Here is a 25,251-nt window from a genome sequence, read left to right on the forward strand (position 1 = left end):
TTGAGGACATCACCCCACCCTCTATCCATCCAGCTACCTACTCATTCCACAGATATTTACTGAGCACCAATTTCATGTCAGCCCTGCGCATGGGGCAAGGGAGGCACAGCGGAGAGTCAGCAACCCCCGTCCTTAGGACTTCACAGTCCGCAGGGAGAGACAGAGAAAGACAAGGACGCAGGCAACTGACATGCCATCCAGCGAGGTCGTGCCAGGAGAGCACGGCCAGAAGGAGCTGTGTGCTGCCTGGGGCCATGCCTTTAAACTTATTCCGTGAGAGGTGGGGACAACGGATTTTTAAACTATTTTTTTAAAGAATAATATAATAAACACTGGTATATCCATTACACCACTTAAGAAATAATACACACCAGGGAGTGGGGAAATGGGTTGAAGGGGTTGAAAGGTACAAACTTCTGGTTATAAGATAACTAAGTCCTGGGGATATAATGCACAGCATGGGGACTATGTTAACGATACTGCCTTGTATATTGGAAAGTTGCTAAGAGGGTGGATCTTAAAAGTTCTCATCACAACAAAAAACATTGTAACTATGTGTGGTGATGGATGTTAACCAGACTCATTGTGGTGATCATTTCTCAATATATACAAGTATCAAATCATTATGTTGTACACCTGAAACTAATACAATGTTATATGTTCGTTAAAGCTCAATAAAACCAGAAAAAAAACCAAAACCAGCCCACTATCAATACAGTTGAGACCTCCTCGGTACCTTCCTCCCCGCCACACCTTACACTTTCACTCCAGAGCTGTGCCGGCGCCACTAGATACACAGAACATTTTTAGCGAAACAAATATTCTATTAGTAAAACTGTTTAGGGTAAATGTCCCTAATTCACTTCCACCAGCTGAAAAGCAAAGCAAATCAAAGTGCTGAAAAATTTGGCAAAGATTTTTATTTTTCACCTTTTTATAATTATTATTTCCCAAGTTTGCCTTTGGGTTTCTGAACCCCACACATTCTTGGTAGGACTATTAATATTTTTTAAAAATTTAGAAAATAGAATAAATCACTCACTCATGGTAAGTTTCACTATACCCTATATTATTCAGTTTCAGAATTTCTGCTGCCTTGACTGTCACCGCATATGCACACTGTAAAGATGCTCCGAAGAAATAGGGCTGTGCTAACGAGGACAGCTGTTTAATCTTTTTGTTAACCTTCCATTCTGGAATGTTGTTTGCTGCAGAGGCGTAGGACCGATTTGCACGTCCTCAGCTATGTCAGAGCTGGGTTTGCAGGTATGTGACAGCACGCTCTGGATGGGCACCCCGGGAACTCTGGCTACGAGAGCACATGAGACGGGCACCTACCTGGACATAAGGTTTCGGGACATTTTTGAACATTGCTGGATGGAAATGTAAAGGGTTGGTAGAAATTACCAGACCAACAGGCAGAGGCGAGGAGAAGTAAAGGCACCATTTCAGGCATAAGGAGAGAAGACTCAGTCGCGAGAAGGAGCATGGCACATCTGAGACAGGAGACGGCACTGAGCGTTGCTAGGGCGGGGAGTTGGAGGGCATGGGAAGTGATGAGATGTGACCTAGAGGCCGGGTGATGCAGGAGAGCACCATCAGAACTCCCCACACCGCAGACTGCCGTTACAGGATTAAACAGAGTGCGCAGCGCATGGGAACTGCAACTTGATGTAGAATTTGAATGCCCTCAAATGCTCAGCGTAATTCCCCCTAATATTCCTCTACAATGCCAAAAATGCACCCTATTCTTCATCTGTCTTGCTGATCATTTGCCCTGTTCCTCGTTTATCCAATAATGGAGCAAAATTAAACTAAAGAACAAGCTGAGTGAATTACATTACATCTCCTAATGACTTGTGCAGGAATGGCCCTCTCCTGTCCTGTTTATTGTGACAGGAGTGTGCCCGTGGCCTCCACCGTGAGAGGAAACAGCACTGGAGAACCAGGCCGTGAGGTCAGCAAGCATCCAACAGGGATGCTCTGTCGGACTGGCTTGGAGGGCGTTTTTTTTTTTCTGGAACTGGACGGAGTTTGCCCCAGCAAGGGTTTGGGGTCTTCCACTTGGAACTCCAGCCCCCCAGTGTGTCTGGAGAAGGGGAGAGGGAGCTGGAGGGGGCAAGCAGGGACACTGGGAGGAACTCAGAGCCGGGCACCCTCCCGAGGACAGACGATCAAAGGCCAAACACGGACAGAGAGTTTCAGTCCAGTTTTAGACCTGCCATCCAAGGTCTGGACAGAAACTGGACCCCCGTGCGCAGGGCACGTGGACACATGGCAGGTAGCTAGGCACCTGTTGAAAAATCGTCATGGAGACGAGCCCGGGAATTCAACCATCCAAAAGGAAGCAAAGGAAACAAGAACTGGAAATATCCCCAGGGAGAAGCAGATCTCAGGCAGTCCCTGGGGGCAGTGAGGGGTGGGAGATGGCAGAGTAGAACTATACGGATTATTCCAGAGACCCAGGAAGAGAGGGGCTCGCCAAGGTACAGCCTCCAACAGCATCATGGAGTGCTGACCTGGACTCTTGCAAGAGCAGGAAGCCACATGGTCTGTACACAGGGGCGATGGGAGACGGTCCCAGAGCACTTGGAAGTAAACTTCCCCTCTGAGTTACAGACACATTACACCAAGTGCCCAGAGATATGCAGTCAGCTCAGAGAGAGAAAACGGTCCTGAGGCCAGCAGGACTTGACCCGGGTGAAGGCATTAAGAGATCTAGCAAACGTTAATACAATGCAAAAAGCAGAGGCATCCTTGACTTCTTCTCTCTGTTACGTAAGCTACACCTTTGTATATCACAGACACTCAACCACCTTTTCATCCACTTTCTTAACTCAGCTGACCAGCGGATCCTTGGAGCCACCACAAGGTGGCACTGCCTGCCACCCAGTAGCTTACCCATCGATGTGGAGCTTGTGGCTCTGCGGATCACTGAAATGGTCTGCATATTTGATTGCCTTTTGCCTATTACCGTCTAAAGGGAGAGACTATAGGAAGTTGCCGCAAGGAGAGGCTGTGCTGGCAGGAAGACTCATTACCTAGTCCCTTTTGTAGTTGTATTTCCTCTGTGAAATATTAAATTGTCATTCCCATTTACAATTTTCAATCTCTCCTGAAGCTTCAGTAGTATAATTCAGCATCCCCAATCACAAGATCTCGCACAGTCCCCGGCAAGGTCAGCCCCTGCCCGTGGGAAGCCCATCCGATAGATAGCACTTTGCGAGTCTCTTGGCAGATTTCTGGCTCTTCCTCTTTACACAACCCTCATTTCTAGTCACTGTGTGCTTTTCCATTTGGATTTCTTCTGAAGAACTAAAAACTGCACCGACTCACAGGGTGCCTCGTTTGGAGGCCCTCTGTGCCCCACTCAGGGGATCAAGCAGACAGGACGGTGGTGTCGGGTTAGTGGGAACCAAGGGGTGGACAAGGACAGGCGTGGGCATGAATCCAAGGGAGGGCCCCTGAGTAGGAGCAAAAAATCAGGATCAGAAAGACCCAAGGCCAACGCCAAGGTCAGGAAAGGAAGAGGATGTCCGCGGAAGAGGAAGTCAGAACCCGGCACGGGAGAGGGGAGCACAGAGAGAAGCGTCGGGTGCGACGAGAGGGTCTGGGGAAACATCCCACCTGTGCAGATAGCTTTTGCACCTTGGTGAGGCTGCCTGTGCTTGGAGTGTGCATCAGGTGGGGTGAAGGCTATAGGATCAGGACAGAATATTGAGTTCTTGACCTATCATGTTCTCATTGGCTGACTGGGAGTGGGAGGAGCATTCTGCAAAAGACAAGAGCCTCCGACGGGCTCAGAAACTGACAGACGCCTCTGCTCCTTTAATCCCATGGGCTTGGAGGGTCCAGCTGACTTTCATTCTCCCTAATAGATGGCAGTGCATCCTTCTCAGGTTCCCACTGAGTAAGGGGTGTGGCTACCAGCATCCCGGAGGAGCAGGGCAAAGTGGGGAGGCTGAACTGAGAAAGAGTGAAGGGAAATTCGTGGCAGCTGTCATTTTAGTCCACATAACGCACCCCCTCCCTCTTCTTGGGGTTACAGCACCGCCGCTCCTTCTGTTGGGGAAAAGCTCTCTCCTGACTCTGTGGGGTTTTGGGGGCTGCCAACCCCAGTCCTTGCTGAATACTGGCTGCCCACAAGGGTGGGCATGACCAAGAAGGTGCCTATCGTAGTACTCACTCCCTGGCCAAATTGTTGGCCCAAGAAGTAAGCATGTAATTCAGGGTGGACCAGGGTCCTCTCTGGAATTTGTCAGAGCTCAAGGAAGATCTCTCCTCTTCCTTAGATGGAAAGCTGTAAGAATGTGACCTAGAATGGCCAGCAGTCACAACCTCCGCTGGATGCGTGGACAAGATCCCCTTCCATGAAGGGCTCGCCCCAGCTGCTGGCAGCATTGTTGGCACACAGCTTTTGGCAGTCAGTCTTCAGGGCCGGCCTCAGCTGCAGAGAGCCTACTCACCCGGCAGACCACATCCAAAGACCGGTTGGTGCAGGAGCCAGGCCATGCCGGTCCAGCGTGGGGCAACTCTGAAGGACCCTCTAACCCCACAGTTCCTTGTGGGGTCCGCCTAGGCTGGCACTGGGCCTGCATCACAGCTCGACTTTCCTTCTGCCTATCCTGCATCCTGCTTTCCTTCCATAGGCGTGAACCCTGGGGGCACTCCTCAATAAAGTGTCACGCTCTGAGCATTGAACTCCATCTCAGGGTCTTCATTCCAGCCCGCAACACCCACCACACAGGAAACTTGGAAGAATGAAGTCATCGTGCAAAGAGAATCTGAACTAGAGAAGGAGAGACAAGCAGTGAGAGAACTGGCTGGATGCCATCACCCAGGGGCCCGTTCCAGTCTTGGCATCCTCTGGCTACACTGTGTGGGCCAGCTTGTCCACACTTTAGAAGTTTTGTTTTAAAGCTGGTTTGAGCTGGCTTTCTGATATTTGGAGCAGACAGAGTCCTGACTAATACAGAGACCAGCTAAACAAACTGCATGGGTTGCTTTTTTAAAATTGATTAAAAATAGATGACTTACACATGATACTGTGTGATACTGTATAAGTTACTTAACCTCTCTGTGCCTTGGTTTCATCGTCTATAAAATGGATACTATTACCTATTCCATTAGATTGTTGTGAGGATTAACTGAGTTAGTACATGTAAATCGCTTAGAACAGTGCCTGGATATGAATTATTAAAAACAGATGCAAGAGGGGACTGGCCCCGTGGCTGAGTGGTTAAGTTCGCGCGCTACGCTGCAGGCAGCCCAGTGTTTCGTTGGTTCGAATCCTGGGCGCAGACATGGCACTGCTCATCAAACCACGCTGAGGCAGCATCCCACATACCACAACTAGAAGGACCCACAACGAAGAATATACAACTATGTACCGGGGGGCTTTGGGGAGAAAAAGGAAAAAATAAAATCTTTAAAAAAAAAAAAATGCAAGAGGAAACTTTCTCTTCCTTCTCTTAAAATCAGTGGTACCAAGCTCATGCCAGTCCTGAACCAGTGACTCTTACGTAAATTCCTTTTGTTGCTGTGTGTGCTGATGACACCACGGTACAAGACATGGAGGTTATTTATTACTGTACATCTGGGGCTGCAAACTCCAGTGCCTAGAGAGCAAGCCCACAGCCACATCAGAAAGCAGCCTCAGTCGCGTGTGTCAATGGCTTCTCTAGGGGTATCCCGACTGCGGTTGGGAGCCAGCAAGGCCAGATGGTGTGCACTCCTCTCAGTTTTGCTGAGTTTGAAGGATGCTTGTGGGGGTAACGTGCCTCCACCATGGTCCCCGCTTCTCCAGGGAGGGCTGCGTGCCTTGGGGTGGCTCCTGCCTGGCTGGCTGTGAGGCTCCACGTCTCACACAGAACTTCCCAAACCCAAATTCCTGGGTTCACCTCAGCCTCCACATGGTCCCCACAACGTGGGCGTGATAGTGTGTGAGCAGAGGCGAGCTGAGGGACCACAGCCCGTCGCGAATCCTCAGGGTGCAGATGTCTCCTGGAAAGCTGGAGTAGATCCTAGAGGATCTCCTGAGGTTCCTGGGACCAACTGGAAGCAGAAGGTCCCCGTGCATTAAGTGCCTCGACCGTGTCAGGCTGCTGATATTTGGCATTCGATAGAAGCAAATCGAAACAAGAATGAAGTTAAAATCTCACTCAGTGGCTTCTGCTCACATCTCATTGATTAGAACCGGCCACCCCTGGTTGCAAAGGAAGCTTACGTCGCAGTCCTAACCCTCAGCCTCAAGTCCTGTGGACAGGAAACAGATGAATGAAGAGCACACTCTCCAGGAAAAAGGAACGCTCAAGTGACTTCAAGGAAGATGTGGCTGTGGCCGTCTCTTCTGGGTGGCACTGTTCGCTGGGGTTGGCCTCATTCTCAGAGCAAATGCTATCTCTACAAGGTTGGTTCCCTTCACAGCATCTCAGCTGAAAGGCCCCGTTCCCTTTGCCTCAAGAAAGGGAATCCATAAAGAAGAGGCATAAATCAATGATAGGGAAAATACACTGCCATGTCTAAAGGAAAAAAAAAAAAGGAAGCAACTTTAGGCAAGACTACTCAGGAAGAAAGCAGGGTCGGGTGGGGACTGTGGCTAAATGAAAATCACAGCCTCTGTCTAAAGCGGGCAGCCATTCCAGCAGAGCTGGGTGTTACCATATGCAGATGAGGGCTTGGTACTGCCAAATTTTCTGATTTTTCAGGAAAATTTTTAAAACCTGGACTTTTGGGGCCAGCCCCGTGGCCGAGTGGTTGAGTTCACACACTTCACTTCAGTGGCCCAGGGTTTCACAGGTTGGATCCTGGGTGTGGACATGGCACCGCTCATCAGGCTATGCTGAGGTGGCGTCCCACATACCACAACTAGAAGGACCTAAAACCAGAAAATAGAGCTATGTACTGCGGGGCTTTGGGGAGAAGAAGAAGAAAAATAAATAAAAAGAAGATTGGCAACAGATGTTAGCTCAGGTGCCAATCTTTAGGGAAAAAAAACTAGACTTTTATGCAAAGTATTACATTTTTGCAATATTGGCCATTTACAAAATACAGTGAAGGCCAAATAAAACACATCTGTCAACTACCAGCTTGAGGCTTCAGCTGAATAACGTTTATAGAGTTGTACATCCGTAACAGCATAGTTTTCTTACAATATTTAATCAAAATAATATGTGAGCTTGGGTTTTACAAAATCACGTAGAAGAGCTGAGCATGGAAAGCAGCAAGCCTCTGCCTCACTTCTCTCAGGGCCCAGGAGAGAAGTCACATTCTCCGAAAAAGCGTTGCTGCCTGGTGCTTCGTCCCTTAGACGTTGCGTATTTAATTCATAGCATGATACAGGAAGACTGAACCTGTTTGCAGTTAATTCTATTCTTAGATTCAACCATGGATGTCTTCAACCTTCCCCTAGTCATCCAGTTTCTTCTTTTAACACTGTTGAGAGCCAACTCAGTCAGGATTCAGGCTTTCGTATAAAATTAACTGAAAAGGGCAAAAAGAAGATTCTTTTTTTCTTGAGATTTTATTTTTTTCCTTTATCTCCCCAAAGCCCCTCGGTACATAGTTGTGTCTTCTTAGTTGTGGGTCCTTCTAGTTGTGGCATGTGGGACGCCGCCTCAGCTTGACTCGATGAGCGGTGCCATATCCACGCCCAGGATTCGAACCAACGAAACAGTGGGCCGCCTGTAGTGGAGTGCGCGAACTTAACCACTCGGCCACGGGGTCAGCCCCCAAAAAGAAGATTCTAACACAGTTTCTCCACTTGGACACTGTTGACAATTCTGTGCAGTGTGTGTGTGCATGTGCCTGTGTGTGCACGTGTGTGTGCATGCGTTTGCCTGTGTGTGCCTGTGCATGCATGCACGGTGTGCATGCCTCTGTGTGTGCATGCGTTTGCCTGTGTGTGCCTGTGCATGCATGCACGTGTGTGCATGCCTCTGTGTGTGCATGCGTTTGCCTGTGTGTGCCTGTGCGTGCATGCACGGTGTGCATGCCTCTGTGTGTGCATGCGTTTGCCTGTGTGTGCCTGTGCGTGCATGCACGGTGTGCATGCCTCTGTGTGTGCATGCGTTTGCCTGTGTGTGCCTGTGCGTGCATGCACGGTGTGCATGCCTCTGTGTGTGCATGCGTTTGCCTGTGTGTGCCTGTGCGTGCATGCACGTGTGTGCATGCCTCTGTGTGTGCATGCGCATGTGTGTGTGCCTCTGTGTGTGTGCGTGTGTGTGTGCATCCCGTGCACTGTAGGATGGTTAGCAGCCTCCCTGTCCGCTCCTCACCAGATGCCAGAAGCACTCCCCGTGCCTCCCCTGAATTGTGACAACTGAAAACCCCTCCAGAAGCCGCCACATGTGCCCCAGGGCAGACTGCTAGCTCTAGGCAGCCAGCACCCCGGGGCTGGGGGAGCAAAGAGAAGAAGCTGGGGTTATTGGAACTTAGACGTACGGCAGAAGGGGCCCTCGGACCCCTAGGCCTCCGCTGGTCCTGGGATCTCCCAGGGGGCCTGCCGAAGCTGGCTCTGCGGCTGCTGGGAAACTGCAAGCTCCATGTGACTGCTGCTGGAGAAGGGCCCTGTGGTCGAGGAGGAGTGGCTCTCCAGAACAGAAGGACTGGGGGAGCCACTGGTTCACTTTTTCCGCCCCTAGCAGTGCAGCCTCCTCCAGTGCCCACTGTGGGCAAAGCCCAGCAGCCCGCCAGCTGGCAAAGGGCAAATGCGGTCTCCAAAGTCCTGGTCCCAGCATCACAGAGCTGATAGAGAAGGTGGTGTGGAGCTGAAAGCTGTAACTGGCACAGGTGCCAAGCTCGCTACTGAATCTTCATGCATTATCCCACGTGACTCTCGACTTCGAGGTGTTGCTGATCACTGGGGATCTGAGATGAAGTTGGAAAAGTAGGTGCAGATAATGGAAGGTCATAGTAAGAAGCTAGAACTTATTCCCAAGGACAACGGACGGCCATTGAAGGATTTAAGCAGAGAAGACGCACTTTTATTTTCTGAGGGAGATTAGCCCTTAGCTAACACCTTTGCCAGTCTTCCTCCACTTTATATGTGGGATGCTGCCACAGCATGGGTGATGAGCGGCGTAGGTCCACACCCAGGATCTGAACCTGCGAACCCAGGCCGCCAAAGTGGAGCACTCTGAAATTTAACCACTACACCATGGGGCCAGCCCCAAAGATGCACTTTTATAGACAACAAATTGGATAAATTCTCCTGATGGCTAATATTATCCACTGTGATTCTGACTGGTTTTGCTCTCAGTGTAACCTGATTTCCTGTCTGGGGACATTTCCCTTACACCCCCCTGGACTATTATCTCTGGAGTCAGTGCCTCCTCCACCGGGGGCTCAGGGCTTGCTGCAGGCACCTTCGTGTCCTCATGGTTGCTGTTTAAATGTCTATTTCTCCCACTTGATTGTTAATGCCTTAACAGGAATTATGTCTTATCGATTTTTGTTCTCCCACTGTCTAACATAACAAGTGTTCCTTAATGGAAGGATGAACCAGCAAGAGGACAGGAGGAAATAAAAATATAAATGTACTTGGAAACCTACACCTCCTAGATGCATAATGAGTTCTCAGGTGACAAATCTTTAAAACTACAGCCCAAAATTATATAGTTAATAATGTAGAATTGATACCGGATGTCTTAGTCTCAAGTTCATGTGCCGGATGTGCAGTGAACCCATCACTGAGACATGGTGCCTGAAGATGGAGCGGGGCTTATTCAAATTGGCCAAAATGGGAAGGCAAGGACAGGTTCTCTCAAATCCGCCTTCACAAGAGCAGAAAGCAGGGGGTTTTATAGCGCTAAGGGGCTTGGAAAGAGGAGTTTCGGAGAAACAAAGGGGAAATCCACGTTTCCTTCACTCCAGATAAGCCCTTGGGCAATCAGACTTCTGGGCATCAGCTGGGGGCTGGTTATGGCGATCGTAACTTTCTTGAAGGTGTCTTATTCTTCTGCAAAACAACTCATAAATCTTTGCAACCCTTGAGCCACCCCTCACATTAAACAAGAAAACAGCAAATTGACAAGATGAACCTCTTTTCATCTGTGTCTGTGTTGCTAACAAGGGCCAAGGGTAATCCTATTCTTACTGAATATTTACAGGAACCCTCACGTACTGCTTCAGAATTAGCAGCTAACTGGTAGAACATGTAAGTGAACCCTCTTGTTAATTATACGTCAATCTTCCCTAATATCTGTGTAATAAATTACTCTGGATTGGTGGTAAATCTACAACGGAGAAGTAGATTTTCCTAAATGACAAAAATACCTAAAAATTGCAGGATGCAACCAATGTTACACTTGATTTAAAAGCTCCCTGAAGGACGTGTCCACCCCAGTGACGTACTCCAGGACCCACACAGAAGTCGTGCTGGGTTGCGGATTAAGACTCTGAATTGCTTCACTTGTTGGCTCCCTCAACTCATTCCTCCTTCTCTACTTTGTTTCTGACTCTTCTCACCTGCGGAGTCTTGATCTCGGACTTCCAAGTTGGGTGAAAACGTCCATTTCTCCAGCCCCCAACCTTGACTCTTTCCTGGCTTCATTGCTTCCTCACAACTCAGCGATTCCAACAGCCTCCTGATCTGACCCACCCCTAGGCCTCCCTACCCCCGGTTCCCACCGTATTGCCCCAGGCTCTGGGTGGCACCTGAGTGATGAGAGCCGGCCAGTCCAGTGAGAAGAGTACAGCTATGGAGCTAAGCCTCTGCCACTTCCTAGCTCTGGGACTTTGGAAAATTTATTCAACTTCACTAGTTTTCTGTGTCCTCGTCTCTAAAGTAGTTAATAATGTTCACCTTATGGGGTTGTCAGGAAAATTAAAATATATGTCACATGTAAATAGCATACGTTTATGCCTGGCTACGTGTAAACCAGCATAGTGCCTGCTGTCTTAGGTGCATTTCTGTCTCTGCCCCTGAGAGGCAGGTTTGCGTGCAGGAGTCCTGTTAGAGATCCCGGGGGATCAACACAAGGGGGGATGAAGAAATGGGAGTGGGCAGAGAGGGCAGCTGAACTAGAGTGCACTCACAGTGAGGCCTGGAGCCAGAAGGCCCTTCAGAGCCGCTCTCCTGGGCCCCCACAGGCCAGTCACTGAATGCCAACTTCGCCCAGGGAGGGTGGGGACCTTGGGTGGGGAGTCACCTCCTCCTCAGCTGAGGGCAATTCCAGGGAGCAGCCTGGCTGAGAGCTGTCAGCTGCCAGCGCTCCCAGCAGCTGGGGGAATGAGGCTCACATCTGAGGCAGGGATCTTGGCCGAGTCATCTGAGATACCAACAACGGGGGTGTGGTAGAATGCAAACATAGATATGGTCTTGGTCCCTGGTCCTGGGCACAGAGCTCCTAACAGCCTGAGAGACAGGAGTGTCTTTTGTTATTCACAACAAGCCCCTTCAATCACTCCTGAGTTTATGCTAATGAGGTGACCTGGTGGGGCCCCCAGATATCCTAGGTTGGGCTGGTCCCAGAAAGGCCAAGTGATTAGAGTTGGAACTTTCAGCCCCACACGAACCTCGGGAAGAAGGAGGGTTGAGGATGGAGACTGCGCCCCACGCAAACTCTTGAATGAGGTTTAGGAGCTTCTGCACTGGTGAACACACTGAGGTGCCAGGAGGTTGGTGTGCCTCGAGAGGGCAAGGAAGCTGGGTGTCCCCCCACCCCATATGCGTCTCTGGCCTTTGCATCTCTTCCATCTGGCTGTTCCTAGGTTGTATCTTTTATAATATACTGGTAAGTGTAAATAAAGTGTGTTCCTGAGTTCTGTGAGCCATCCTGGCAAATCATGGGACCTGAGGAGGGGTCACGAGGACCTCTGATTTGTAGCCAGTTGGTCAATGTTCTGGGGACCCGGGACTTACAATGGCGTCTGAAGTGGGGGCAGTCTTGTGGGACGGAGCACTTAAGCTGAGGGGTCTGCACGCACTCGGGGCAGTCAGTGTCAGAACTGAATTGAATTACAGGGCACCCGCTTGGGATCAGAGAATTCATTGGTGTCAGAAAAGCCCCTCAGTGGGTACTTGATCAATATAGCAATTTTATAAGTTGGAAGAAAAGTAAAGCCAATACTAACACATGGTGGACATTCGGTAAGTATCCACTGGACAAGCGGAAAATGTCATCCTGGGCACAAAAATCTCCTCTACGATTGTTAACTGGTACTGCTCAGTTTCAGTGTACCTTTAACCAGACCTGAGTGGGGTTCTTCACCTCATGACTTGACGAAAATAGCAAAAGGATGAACAACGGAAGCCTCACAATGGAAAGGAGCTATATTCTGGCATGGTTCTAGGAATATGAGATAACTTACAAATGTGTGTGTGTTGTCACAACTATGACGTTAAGTGAGAGTGGTCAGACCAGCCAAGGAGTGTCGGCCCAGCCCTTTACACCTGTGACGCAAGGGCGACAACAGGAGAATTTCTCAGTCCCTGTGCAGTGGGGACCCCTTCTCTCTTCCGCCTGGTCGAGCGCCAGCCGCTCACCCCTGGGCCTCAGTCTTCCTGTCAGCTTCTGAAGGGCCTTCTCCAGCAACAGGGGTTTTGTACACACAGAGGGTATTTTCGATGTCTACCTGTGATTTCCCCGAGCTCTCCCTCCGAGAGCATCATCACACTGTATTTCTGAAGAAATCTGTGTCACTGCTGTCCTGTGAAAGGCATGCCTCTCGCTGCTGCCTGCGGGCTCTGCCTCTGTGCTGAGCTGCAGGGATGCGGCCCTGTGGCCAGGAGGGCAGAGCTGCCGGGAGGCACGTGACCTGCAAACGCTCCATTTAGCCCAGACTAAAACAGTCGCTGGGAGGAATTCAATGGGGAAGTAACAAGTGACACGGTAAACACAGCACAGGGCCCGGGCCCGGGTGGGGCTGGACGTAACCTCTCTGCAGACTCCAGAGCACATGCCCTTCCTGGACCTGCACTGGGGCTCCCTGTATGACCCAGACTCGCCCAGATTATCAGTCACAACCACCAACCTCTGTGACTCGAACACTGAAACGACACGGCTGCCACAGGCCGCGGGATTAGGTTGCCATGGTAACCTCTACTCCCATCTTCCCCCAGCCTAATTGTTCAATTCTAGGATCACCTGCTCTTGAGTTCTTCAGGCTTCAACTCTGCCAGCCCTTGGCTGGCAGGAAACTGAGTGACTGTTATTGTTCACCAGAATTATTTGCTAGTGATAATTTATGTTTAGAAATAGCAGAGACTATAGAAAAAGGATATTTAGGGGGGCTTTCGATCCACTTAATGCTGCTTTAAGTATTGGTACTGGCTTTGCATGCTGTAGGAACACTATTTTTACTTTCTTGGCCCCCAAAAATACCCTCTCCTGCCCCACAATATGCCTCTATCTTTCAGTCATATTTGTATCCCAACATAAGACAACTGAACTTGCTTCCCTGGTCTCCAGTCCTTTAGGAGACTCAACCAAAGAAAACAGTCCTTGGAGAATTTATGATTGATATAGTTTACATTGTGAAAAGTAAAGTCCTAGTTATTAAAAAAGAAAATGAACCAACAAAAAATTCTCAGTTTCTTGAATATTTGGGAAAAATAAGACAGTCATCATCTAAAAAATAATAAATCTGTTGTAGCTTGGGTAATAAAAATAAAGGTGAAGGGCTGGCCCGGTGGGATAGTGGTTAAGCTTGCGTGCTCCACTTCAGCAGCCTGGGGTTCGTGGGTTCAGATCCCAGGTGCAGACCTACATACTGCTCATCAAGCCAAGCTGTGGTGGCATCCCACATACAAAATAGAGGAAGATTTCTCGGTGACAATCTTCCTCACCAAAAAATAAAGAAATAAGCAAAAAATAAATGCGAGCTTCTTTATACAACTTTTTCCGTTTTTAGAAAAATAATTACAATCTTTTTTTTTTTGAGGAAGATTAGCCCTGAGCTAACACCTGCCACCAATCCTCCTCTTTTTGCTGAGGAAGCCTGGTCCTGAGCTAACATTGTGCCCATCTTCCTCTACTTTCTATGTGGGATGCCTACCACAGCATGGCTTGCCAAGCAGTGCCATGTCAGGACCCGGGATCCGAACTGGTGAACCCTGGGCTGCCAAAGCAGAATGTGCACACTTAACTGCTGTGCCACCAGGCCAGCCCCAATTATTATCTTTATAAGCAGATTAATTTTCTTAAGAATGGAATAAATTTATCTCATTTTCTGGTTGTATACGTATTTTTCAAATCAAAGAGGGCTACTGGCTCCACACTTAAGCTTAACCCTAAGCCTTAACAGATCCTGGAGGTCTGCATCAAGCAGTGACAGTGGACATTAGAGGGGAGAGTGCAGACTTGAAGGGTATTTATGAGATGGAATCCAGCCTCGACTGAATACAGGCATGGGGGGGAGAGAAAAGATAGGTTCATTCTCTGATTTCCAACATGAGCAAGGGGGTGGAACAGTGGCTTGGCATTGCCGCCACTGAGTCAGGGCATCTTCCCCCAGAGGGCTCTTGAAAGAAGATGGAGATGCCATTCGGGGCCCACGGCCCAGCTGGGTGGAGCGGGTCAGCCGGCAGTTGTGTGAGCCGGTCAGATGAGAGGTGTGGACAGGAACTATACCTTTGGGAGTGAGCTGGACAGGCTGCAGAGGCTGGTCCAGATTCAAGGATTCGTGAAAATGACAACTGAGGACTCAGCAAATGCTGCTTTTTACTGTTTTATTTCCAAACAAACCCTGACAAAGATATGCACCAACGGAGGTTACGTGGAGGAGTGAGCAGACATGGCCCCCTGGGCCCAAGTTCTCGTCTCAACAGTCCTGAGATGACAGGAATGCGTAGGTCAGGGGAAGAGAATCATGGGGCTCAGTCTGCAATCTTTTATTCTGTTTTAGGCAAGGCTTGAATGTGGTAGTGAAGAGAGAGGAAAACAGGTCAGCATTGAAATTTCCAGCTCGTCTCCATATAAGGACTCTCTGCTGGACCCTAGCATCAGACTTCTACATTTTATTTCCTGCCATACTTTGGCCTTTTGAGGTTCCATATATCAGGCTCCCCCAGGGAGTTATCAGCATGCTCCCTGATAAGGTTGATGTGAGGGAAGCCATATTGTAGACAGGAAAACATATTGTAACCTTGAATGACCTCTGGTTAACTGGCCCTGACTCACCAGCCCTTTGACCCTTTGCTTTAGTTTGCCCAGATAAGCAAGGTCTGTCTCCTGGGGATTTGCAGTCTCTGTACGTCTTCTGGTCCCTCCAGCTGCTGTAAGTTGATAACTTCATTCTTTTAAGTTCCTTAGGAATGTGATGACCCCCGGGCAGAGAGTCTATGCTGAGAGCCAGCATCCATGACACCTGAAAGATCAGGGTAGAGGGGTTGCTCTGGACTCTGTGGGATATCTAGTAAAACAGAAGACTATCAGGAACTAAGACCAGGTGTCTGCCCCACCCAGAGACCAGGCCCCTCTATAACTGGCCTGTGTTCTTTGTTCTGTAAGATGATTCTTTCGGACAGGAGTCGGCTGTCTTCCCTCATGCTAGCAATCTGTAATAAACCCTTTCTCTCCTACCTTGCCTCCTGACTATTGGCAGGACGGCGAGCAGAGGATCCCCCACCTTGGGCGGTAACAGCATCTACACAGTAACCGGGGCTTTGGGCTTGGTTGAAGTCTTGGAGGAAGGGCAAGCAGAGCAATAAAAGAAAGAGCCAGAGATGGAGCCCTGTGGAATCCTAACACCTAGGACCAGAAGGAGGGACTGCAAAGATAACTGAGAAGAGTTCCCAGAGAAATAGAAAGGAAAATGGGGGGGAAACGGTTCTGGAAGTCAAGGTTCTAGGAGTCAAACGTTGAGTAGGCGACAGTGTCCCACTGTGCCGAATGCTGCAGAGAGCAGGGAGAGGGGCTGAGGAGTCTGTGAGCTTGGCCGTCAGGAGGTCACCGTGACCTTGGCCAAGCCGAGTTTTACTCCTTCAAGCCAGAGAGCAAGGCTAGACCAAGAGATGAGGACAGGGACCATGTCGAGCTGGCTAGAAGCTGGGGGTGACAGGATTCAAGAATTTTTCTCAGTCCAAAAAATAGGATTTTTCTTATATAGATTACATAATTTATATTGAAAGTACTTGTAGGTTTTAAATCGCCATTTAGCTTATTGTGTGTATGGATGCATAGGGGAGGGGAGAAGGAAATATACTCAAATTCTCAGAGTGCTTGCGGGAGCACGGTGAGTTCATGGGTGTTTCTCCCTTCTTCTTCAAATGTTTAATAATATGTGCATGTTACTTTCAAAAGGAAACTATTTTTAAAGATAAAAATATATCTTGCAAGGTGTTCATTGGAAGTTACTCCAAATGAGTAGAGAGTGACAAGTATTGTTTCCAACTTGATTCAAACTTTTCGTTAGAGCTATCCCACAGAGAGGATTTGCATCTGAACATCAGAGAGAAGTGGAGGACACTGAAACCACCAACACGTAGATTTACACAGTAAGCTCTTAGCCCTGCTGCATTTGAGAAGCACGCAGAGTGCTAGGGAAAGTATTGACACCCAGGCTGATTAGATCAGACTCTCCGGGGGTGAAGCCCGAGCTTGGGTATTTGTTAAACCCCCCCAGGAGACTCCACGCGCAGCCGGGATTGAGAACGGCTGGATTAAGCTGCATTACAGCACTGTGTCTAAAAGATCGTTCCGCAGCTTTTTCTCCCCTGCTTCCCTTACAGGTCAAGTCTCCCTGACACAGCTTCAAAGCATGCTACACCACTCTTTCTGTCCATTTCTAATCATCTACGTGTGCACTTGTGTGACGTCTCCATTAACGTCTGCCTCCTCCACCAGTCAGTCAACCAGGTGATGACAGGACCCCTGATGGTTTTATGCCCTCTACCCAGCGCCCAGCACAGGCCTGGCACAGAGCAGGTGCTCAAGAAATACCTGTTGAATGGGTAAACCAGGATCAAAATATTTACAGATTAGATGATGGGTATGTTTCACACTCAGGGGATAAATCTTGTTCCATCTTCCCTCCCGAGGAGGGCCGGACTGGCCCGAGGGGAGAAAAGGAGCCAAAGGGAGCCACAGCCTGGGATAAGGCTGAAGCTGGGGGAAGCAAAGGTGAATGGAATACACAGCAGGAGAGGCCTGCCCGGAAGCCAGGAGGGCCCAGAGCTTCAAGTCCTAGAGACAAGAGTGAGGACAAGAGAGGTGTGGGTTTTGCAAGACAGACGCAGGAAGCAGGTACAGAGGGAGGTGAGAAGAGCTCCCATCCCAGGGCTGAGTGCCTTTCCCTGATGCCCGAGGCCAAGTTTCTGTGCCAGGGGACACTCAGGGCACCTACGCTGTCCAGACAAGCTCCAAAAGGGCCCTGGGAACCCTGAGATCCTATGATACTTATTTAAACAGTAACTGTCAGGTCGAAAGATTGGAAAGACTATGGGAAAGTACAAACTTTCATTTCACGAATAAAAGCCCCAAATTGGTGAATTGATGTTATGTTTGTAAGTTTTCCGCTTCAAGAATGTGCACAACTAAGGGAAAAGATGGCTTGAGATTAATAATAAATGTAATGCCTTATTTAAAGAACATCTTAATTCTGTAATAGCTTCTAAAAATATAGTATGGAGGAATAAGTGTGTTATGTAACCCTGATTTCTAAAACCACTCAGATATGTGATTGATTTAGTATTTAAAACAGTCAGTGGTTCAACTTTCAAAGGTTGATTCGCAGCCCATTCACGTATTACTGCAGATATTGTCTATCTAGATACAAAGGCACTGAACCGTGCCAAGGACGCGTGAAGAACACCCACAGCCTGAGAGGGAAGGACCAGTTTGTCTTTATCTTCCTACAGCCGTTTATTTTCTTCATGTAAGGTATTTGTCTGATTGGGGTCATTTGGTACAAACCTTGTAAATAAAAGAAGAAATTAGCACAGATATTCTAAATAAGGCTTTAGAATTGTTTGAAAAGGGACAAAAGTATAGAAACATTTTTGTGTAAACAGCTAAGAATGAAGATTCTAGGTAAATTTTGAAAAGGTAATAAATAGCATCATTTTCTGAGACCTTCATTGTACAGACTGTACTTTTAATGTCGTGGAATTGATGCAGAGACAGGATTTTACAATTTCTAACTGGCTCAAGAGAAACTGCTCCCAAAACCTTCCTGGTTTTTTCGTTAAGTGCGAATTCTGTTTTCACAAAATGACTTAAAATCAGGGATGTGGATCAATGAAGGAAAGCAAAAAGGACGCTAGGGCCAATTCCTTTAATCAACAGGAGCACATCTGTACAAAGAGTGGGTAGGCAGTAAGTTTCCACCCCCTTAAAATACCTCCAGTTGTACACAGCACACACGGGAATGGGTTCCCCCAATACCGCAGATTTCCTCTCACAGAAAGCTTCCACGTGAAGCACGTGAAAAAATGGAGAGTGTCTTTCTTCCCCGGAGTCCCCAGTCTGTGTGGGAACGTGGCCGATGCCGTCCTCCTCCTGGCATGCAGGATGTCACTTGGCCCACAGTTGCATGCCTGCCTCTGGCACTTGTTTCTGACCCCGCTTCTTTTCTGCTGTGCAAAACCTTTCCCGAGACAGAACATCCATATTCCAGCTTGCTTGCTGCCTGCTCTGCCACTCCATCTGCCACCAGCATCTTCGCAGTGTCGCCAAGCTCTCATCTGGCTTCCTGAGCAGCTCCGTCAGCATTGCGGCCGTGACAGCACACAGGGACCGGCAGAAGACAATCACCACAGCAAAGCCTGGACTGCAGCTGTTCTGCACAAAGCTCTAGGTAATCTCCATGGAAATCGGTCCCCAAGCTGGGCACGACTGAAGAATAAATGAGTACACAGGTGCTGCTGTCACCGAGAAAGAGACGGGCAGAGTGAGTCAGGAGAAGTCCCGGGCAAACACCTTAGGCATTATTTATCTGCTACCTGATTCTTTCATTATCTGCCACTTGTTCTTACACACGGGAAGAGAAGCTCCTTGGTGTGAAAGGGGACACCCAAACTCAGAGCCCATCTGAATCTCGGGTCTTCCATTGACCAACTGGGTGATCTTGGGCAGGTGTAATTAGTCATCCGCACCTAGTTCAGGGGTGCTGGCAGAGGTCAACCAGGCCCCTCTGGAGCTGAGGCAGGAGGGGTTTGCACCCTTCCAGATCACCCTGGGTGGCTTCCTGTCAAGCCGCTCTAACTCCATCCTTCCCAGGGCCGTCCACTCCTCAGTCCTCTCCTAGTGCCAGTTCTCAGTACTGGAATGAGTACCTAAAGTATTCATGGGCTAATTCAACATAGATTTGGGGTTCCTATTATGTTCCAGGCCCCGAGCAAAATGGGTACATTCCCTGCCCTCATGGAACGAAGAGGTGAAATGAGAGAAACAGACATTCATCAAATAATACTAACGAATGATGAGCAAGCTGGGGAAAGTGCTATGAAAAAGAAGCCCGGGAGCTATTGGAGCGAATACCAGGGAGACCAAGCTTTCAAGGCAGGATTTCCGGGGAAAGATTGCTAAGCAGAGAGCTGCCGGATGAGAAGGAATTAGCTGGATGGAAGGGAGGCTGGGGATGCAAAAAGCGTGGCCTGAGAAACTGAAAGAAGCCAGAGTGGCTGGCTTGGCCTGGAGAGCATGTGTGGGGTTGGGGCTCCATCCCAGAAGAGATGGGAGGTCACTGAAGGGCTATACATAGAGTGACAGCAAAATCAGAGTCACATTTTAAAGCCCACTGGACACTGTGTGAACGGCACATTGAACAGACGAGAGTCAAGGGAGAGACTAGTCTGGAGGGTCCTGCCATGATGTGGGTGAGAGCTGACAATTGCCTGGCTGGGGTGGCGAAACCACAGCACAGAGCTGACTGCTGTGGTGACAGGGCTCGACAGCACAGGCTGTTTCTACGTTCGCAGAGCTTATGGGGAAGACAGTAGCTAGAATCCACAGCTGGGATGGGTACAACAGCGGGGTACTGAGTCCTACAAGTGCACTGAACAGAGGTTCTAGAATACTGTGCTGGTGCTCTGTGCCCTCCTGGAACTGAAGGCTGGCCTCGAGACAGCCCTTCCAAGAATAATTCTATTCCTTTAATCCCAAATTGGTGGCTCATTGACAAATCAGCTAGAGGTTGACTTCTCACCTGGATTTCTGACCTTTTTGAGATTTTACAAACTCTGAAAAGTGGGCACTTGCTAAGCATCAAACTGGTTCCAATTTCTGCATCTTTGTTCTCTCGTTTCTAACCCCAGGCCCAGACTAGAACCCACAACACCCAAGTTTGCCAGTTAGGACCTCAGTTACCAGCAGGTGCAACCAGGTTAGCATCCCCAGCACCTGACCCACCCCAGTGAGGGATTCTGTGCCAAATGCTGGACCGCCTCCTGGTTAGACCCCTCCTGAGTCCCAAGACACAGGAGCAATCCTCCTCTAGCTATTATTGACAAGATGCTTTCATTAATCCCTTCCTGCACTGAAAACTTCTGGAACATAGGAGAATTATACATCCTTGTCTCGATAGATTAGTGACTGGTTATCTTGAATTATTTTTATCATGGTGAAACTGCTACAATAGCTTTGTTAATGCACACAAAGGCAGCAAAGAGATACCACTTTTGATAAGCACTTGTAAAAATATTTATTGATATTCTTTTCTGAAATAGGTCACTTTCTAAAAATTCTGAAACCATTGTGACTTTCATTTTAGGTTTCAGAATCTGAAAGGAAAAGGAGAACCTGATAGAAATCCTGAACTCATGAAGATGAACTATCATAAAGGAATGAAAACAGAATTTTAGAATAAGTGCTTAATTGTGAATTTCCATATATAAAATTCCACGATAGAGTGCACGATCAAAACAATTGTGCACGTTCAGTAGTGAATTGCTGAGTGATAATTTGCATTAATGGTGTCCTCACATTAACCAATTCAAGCAAACTTAATAATGAGAAGCTTCAAGGGGAAAATAAGAGTCTGGCTAAGTTAGAATAATGATTAATTCACAACTGCAATTAACACCTTGAAATGTTTCAATAGCGAAGCTGGCTGGATGTCAGACTTTATGTCCAGGTTGAACTGCATCCAGGACGTGGGGCACAGGGTACTGACTCTATTGTTAAAGAAAGAGAAGACTAAGGTCTTCCAAAACTAAGGTTTCTACAATGATTTGACTTTATAATTTAAAATAAATTCTTATACAGAAATAGGATGCCTTCCTCTCCCCTCAAACACACACATGACCATCCCTCTTCCGATTTCTTTAGGAAACGAACGAAAGATACATCAGAATGGTAAACCGTAACTTCTATTTCTGGCTCTCTGTCTGATCTTCTGCATGATTGTAGAGCAGTTTATGTAAAAAACTTCAATGTCCAAATTAAAATTTGGTTTTTAATTTATGCTCAAAGACCAAGAACACACAGGTGTTACTGAAATGACTAGGGCATGACCAACGGTTTTCCATATCAGGCGCGAATAAAGGACCGTCTTTTGGGTTGTGATTACAGCAGCTGTCACAGGGCCTGCCTCTGCAGTTTGCCCCTGGGAGTCGATAAGGAGAGCAGTTATCAGTCTGATGGCCTCTCTGCCCTCAGTCACACCGCCCGCCACACACTGGATCAGAATCCGTCCTCAAGACAGACCACAAAGCGGCAGACTGAGTTGTGGAGACACTGAGCACAGCTAAATCAGATCTCTGCCAGGCAAGGTGATCAGTTGCTCGGTAACTGGCTGCCATGGCAGCAAAACCCACCCAGTGACTAAGTCTGGGTTGATCTGGGGGCACTCAGGGGCAGCAGCCCACTGCTTCTGGGAGGCGCAGCGCGGGATGGTAGGCTAAGCGGCTGCTGTGGAGTTCGACGAGCTGGGTTGGAATTTTTACTGAGCCTGTAACTGGACGGCCTTTGACTGTTTCTTAACCTCTTTGACGCCGAATTTCTTTATCTGTAAAATGGAGAGATAATAAAATCTACTTTGTAGATTGTTGCAATGATTCAAGATAATATATAGGAATCCTATCACAGAGCCTCGCACACAGCAGGTTCGCAGCTAAAGGTAGCTGGTTTCTGAGACCCCCTCCAATCCGTCCTCCCATTGCTGTCAGACTACACCTTCCTTAAACACGATTTCTATTCTGCCTTCTGTGGGCAATCCACCTGCCAAACATGCCTCCCTGGTCCATTCACTGTCAAGCACATGCTTCTCGCTTATCCTTGTCCAGATGTCTTTCCTGGCCAGGAAAGCCCTCCTCTTTTGCCTCTGTTCATGCAAATCCTTCCCGTGTTTTCGTTTGTTTGTTTTGATTTTTAAAACCAGTGTAAGTCCTTTCTTCCTCAGAGGAAGCCCACTCACTGACCTCCCGCTCTGTTTGGTGATGGCACCTGCAGTCCATACCTCACACTTCGTCATGCCAGAATTTCTCATGCTAATCTTCTCACCATCAGATGGTGAGGTCCCCGTGCAAGGACTGTTTCATGTCACAGGCTGTATCTGTATCCACCATGGTGCTCAGTGTTCACTGACCATGAAACAGACTCCCACATTTTTGGTCTTAGACTCATTCATACAGCATTATCACCTTGTTAAAAAGAAACTACAATCCCCACATGGGCTTGCTTATGCTAAGCCCCACTAAGACTTAAAACCTCACCTAACAGCAGTGTCAGCCTCTCCCAGGAATGGAACTTTAAACCAATCAGTCTGGAATTTCCTGGTCAATTCCAGGAGGTGATCCGCCTGATAAGACGTCTGCTTTCCCCTAAGGCAAGGTGACGCTGCCAGAAATAATCCACTCTTTTAACTTCCTTGTCCCACCCTCTTTCTACCTAGAAAAGCCTCCCATTTTGTACAGCTCCTATCTATTTGCTGCATGGGATGCTGCCCAATTCATGAATCCCTGAATGTAACCAATTAGATCTTTAAATTTATTCTGTTGAATATTTGTTCTTTAACAACCTTCATGTTGATCTTACTTGACGGGTAAGTACCTGTAACATTCATGCTTTCCTTGGAGGCGGAACACAGGTTTGAATGAAACAGAAGTCGAGTCAGTTTAACGCCTTCCTTAGAATTCACTTATAGAATCACAGAGGCACTGGTTTAGAGCTGTGTCCTACGGAGCCATCTAAACCTGACCTCCTTATTTCACAGTGGAGAAAACTCAGAACCATAAAGATTAAAGGACACGTTCATGTGGGATCCAAAAGAAGCCTGGGTTTCTGACTTCCCGGGCGTGACACAAGCACGGGGCAGTACCAAGAATGCCCGGCCCTGAGGTGTACACACAGTTATGTGGGTACTGGTGATGATTAATTGATGTGCCCAGATGTTGGGTTGAACACTGTTCTGGGTGTGTCTGTGAGGGTGTTTCTGGGTGAGATCCACATATGAATGGTAGAGGAGTAAAGCAGATGGCCCTCCTCAGCGTGGGTGGGTCTCATCTAACCTGTTGAAGGCCTGAGCAGAGCTGAAGCTGGAGGAAGGGAGGACTTGTTCCCTGTCTGGCTGTCTTCAAGCCGGGTCACTGGTCTTCTCCCGGCTTCGGGCTCGGACTCGGAATGAAACTCATGCCATCAGCTCTCTTGGTTCTCAGGCCTTCAGGTTCAAACTGGAAGTACAGCATCAGCTCTCCTGGGTCTCAGGCCTTCAGGTTCAAACTGGAAGTACACCATCAGCTCTCCTGGGTCTCCAGCTTGCTGCAGACCTTGGGACTTCTCAGCCTCCATGACCACATGAGCCACTTCCTTATAATGAATCTCTTTATAGATATAAAATCTCCCATAGGTTCTGTTTCTCTCTCGAGAACCCAGACTAACACAGTACTCAATAATGAGTGTGGGGGATTGAAATTTTGTACATTTCAGTAGTGAGGAGGCCCCAGAATTGTGAGCTCCAACATCCTAGAATCGAGTCCTGATTCTGACTCATTGTGGGTTTTCCACAGAGCCACTTAAGCCATCCGAATCTCAGTCCTTCACTGCAAAACAGAAAAGGAGATGGAACTAGACTCACATGCCTCACCCCTCACTCATCAGGTTGGTGTCAGACTCCAAGAAGATGAAGGATGTAAAGGTATTTTACACATAAAAATTATTATTAAGATATTGTCAGCTGTGACAAATGACATGAGTGGAGCCATATTAAAACAGAGCCAAGGCAGCCATTTCAGAGGAATTGCCTTGCACATCTTGTCTTCTTTCTTTTCCAAAACTGGACCAAATCGCCAACATCCCAAGAAATCAGCAAGGACAAGACTATCCTGTTTGTAAGAACTGATGACACTGGCCTTTGCCGACGACCGGACTGCTAACCAATCAACGAAGCACAAGTCTAGCCTTTTGCCTGATGACGGAATCTCAAGCCAATCAACGAAGTACAAACCCGGCCTGACCTCAGCTGGCATCAGTGAACTGCTCCTCAGCACAACTCACTTCATCCCCTTTTCCCCCACAGAACCCCAGGTCCCTCTCCTGTAACTGGGACACTATTTGGGTTTCTACCTGAATCTGTGCTCCCTGAATTGCAACTCTTTGATCCCAAATAAACGCTCTGCCTCTTCAACTGGTTTCTGTTTTCACAGGTTGCTATGGCTTTTCTGAGCGACCTTTAAAATGTCACAGAAAGATCACACTTAAATGCTGCTGGTTTCGCAGGCTAGCATCTACAGGAGACAACTTCAAAAAAGCGAGATGGACACTCTGCTAAGGAAGGATTTTATAAAATAAAAGTAGTTTTTCCTAATTAAACAGCAACTGCAATTTCTTTCCATTCCTAATAAAAATCAGATGTGTAGGGCTAAAAAGTATTCTGGTATCTTGTTTGTTCCATTTTCCTCCAGCAGGAGTCCCTTGAAGCCATCTAAGGCCTAAAATGAAATGAACGAATGAGCGGATGAGTGAAAGGACTGGAAGGAATTCAGAGGGAGAATTCAGAGCATCTTGACTGCAGTAGACTTTTCTTGTCTTGGGGAGGAAAATGCTTGGCACATTTGCTGAGCTGTGTAGACAAGCTTTCAGAAAGGGCCAGTGGTGAGCCTTCTGCTAGGGTTTCCTTGTTCTCTTAAAGGGATAAGATACTTGTATAGCAATTATTTTCAATCTAGTTTAAGAAATTCTAAAGTATCTCCAAAATCTACAAACCAAATTAATTTCCATTTACTTTACAATTTAAAAATAAGTGGAGCCCTGAGAGTACTTTTTGTAAAAGGATATGATACAAGGGTTTCAAAGGTAAACAACCCATTTGTCTGCTTCCAAGAATACTGATGACTACGGGTCTATATTGACTGAATAAACGTGTGCAATACGG

At 47.9% G+C, this 25,251-nt stretch overlaps 2 long non-coding RNA genes across 2 annotated transcripts in view; one reads left to right on the forward strand and one right to left on the reverse strand.

The window, feature by feature from the left end:
* The first annotated feature begins 15,135 nt into the window (after window positions 1-15,135).
* LOC139041588 (uncharacterized) lies at window positions 15,136-23,877 on the forward strand. Its single transcript, XR_011497037.1, has 4 exons — window positions 15,136-15,219; window positions 16,673-17,822; window positions 18,543-18,738; window positions 20,653-23,877. It is a non-coding gene; the product is annotated as an uncharacterized lncRNA (long non-coding RNA).
* LOC123279885 (uncharacterized) overlaps window positions 18,665-25,251 on the reverse strand; it is a 34,042-nt gene continuing 27,455 nt past the window's right edge. The window contains exon 5 of the long non-coding RNA XR_011497036.1: window positions 18,665-18,805. This is a non-coding gene — a long non-coding RNA (uncharacterized lncRNA). The remainder of the gene's footprint in view (window positions 18,806-25,251) is intronic.

The sequence above is a fragment of the Equus asinus genome, chromosome 22 (assembly GCF_041296235.1).
Source record: "Equus asinus isolate D_3611 breed Donkey chromosome 22, EquAss-T2T_v2, whole genome shotgun sequence".
Classification (NCBI taxonomy): Eukaryota; Metazoa; Chordata; class Mammalia; order Perissodactyla; family Equidae; genus Equus; species Equus asinus.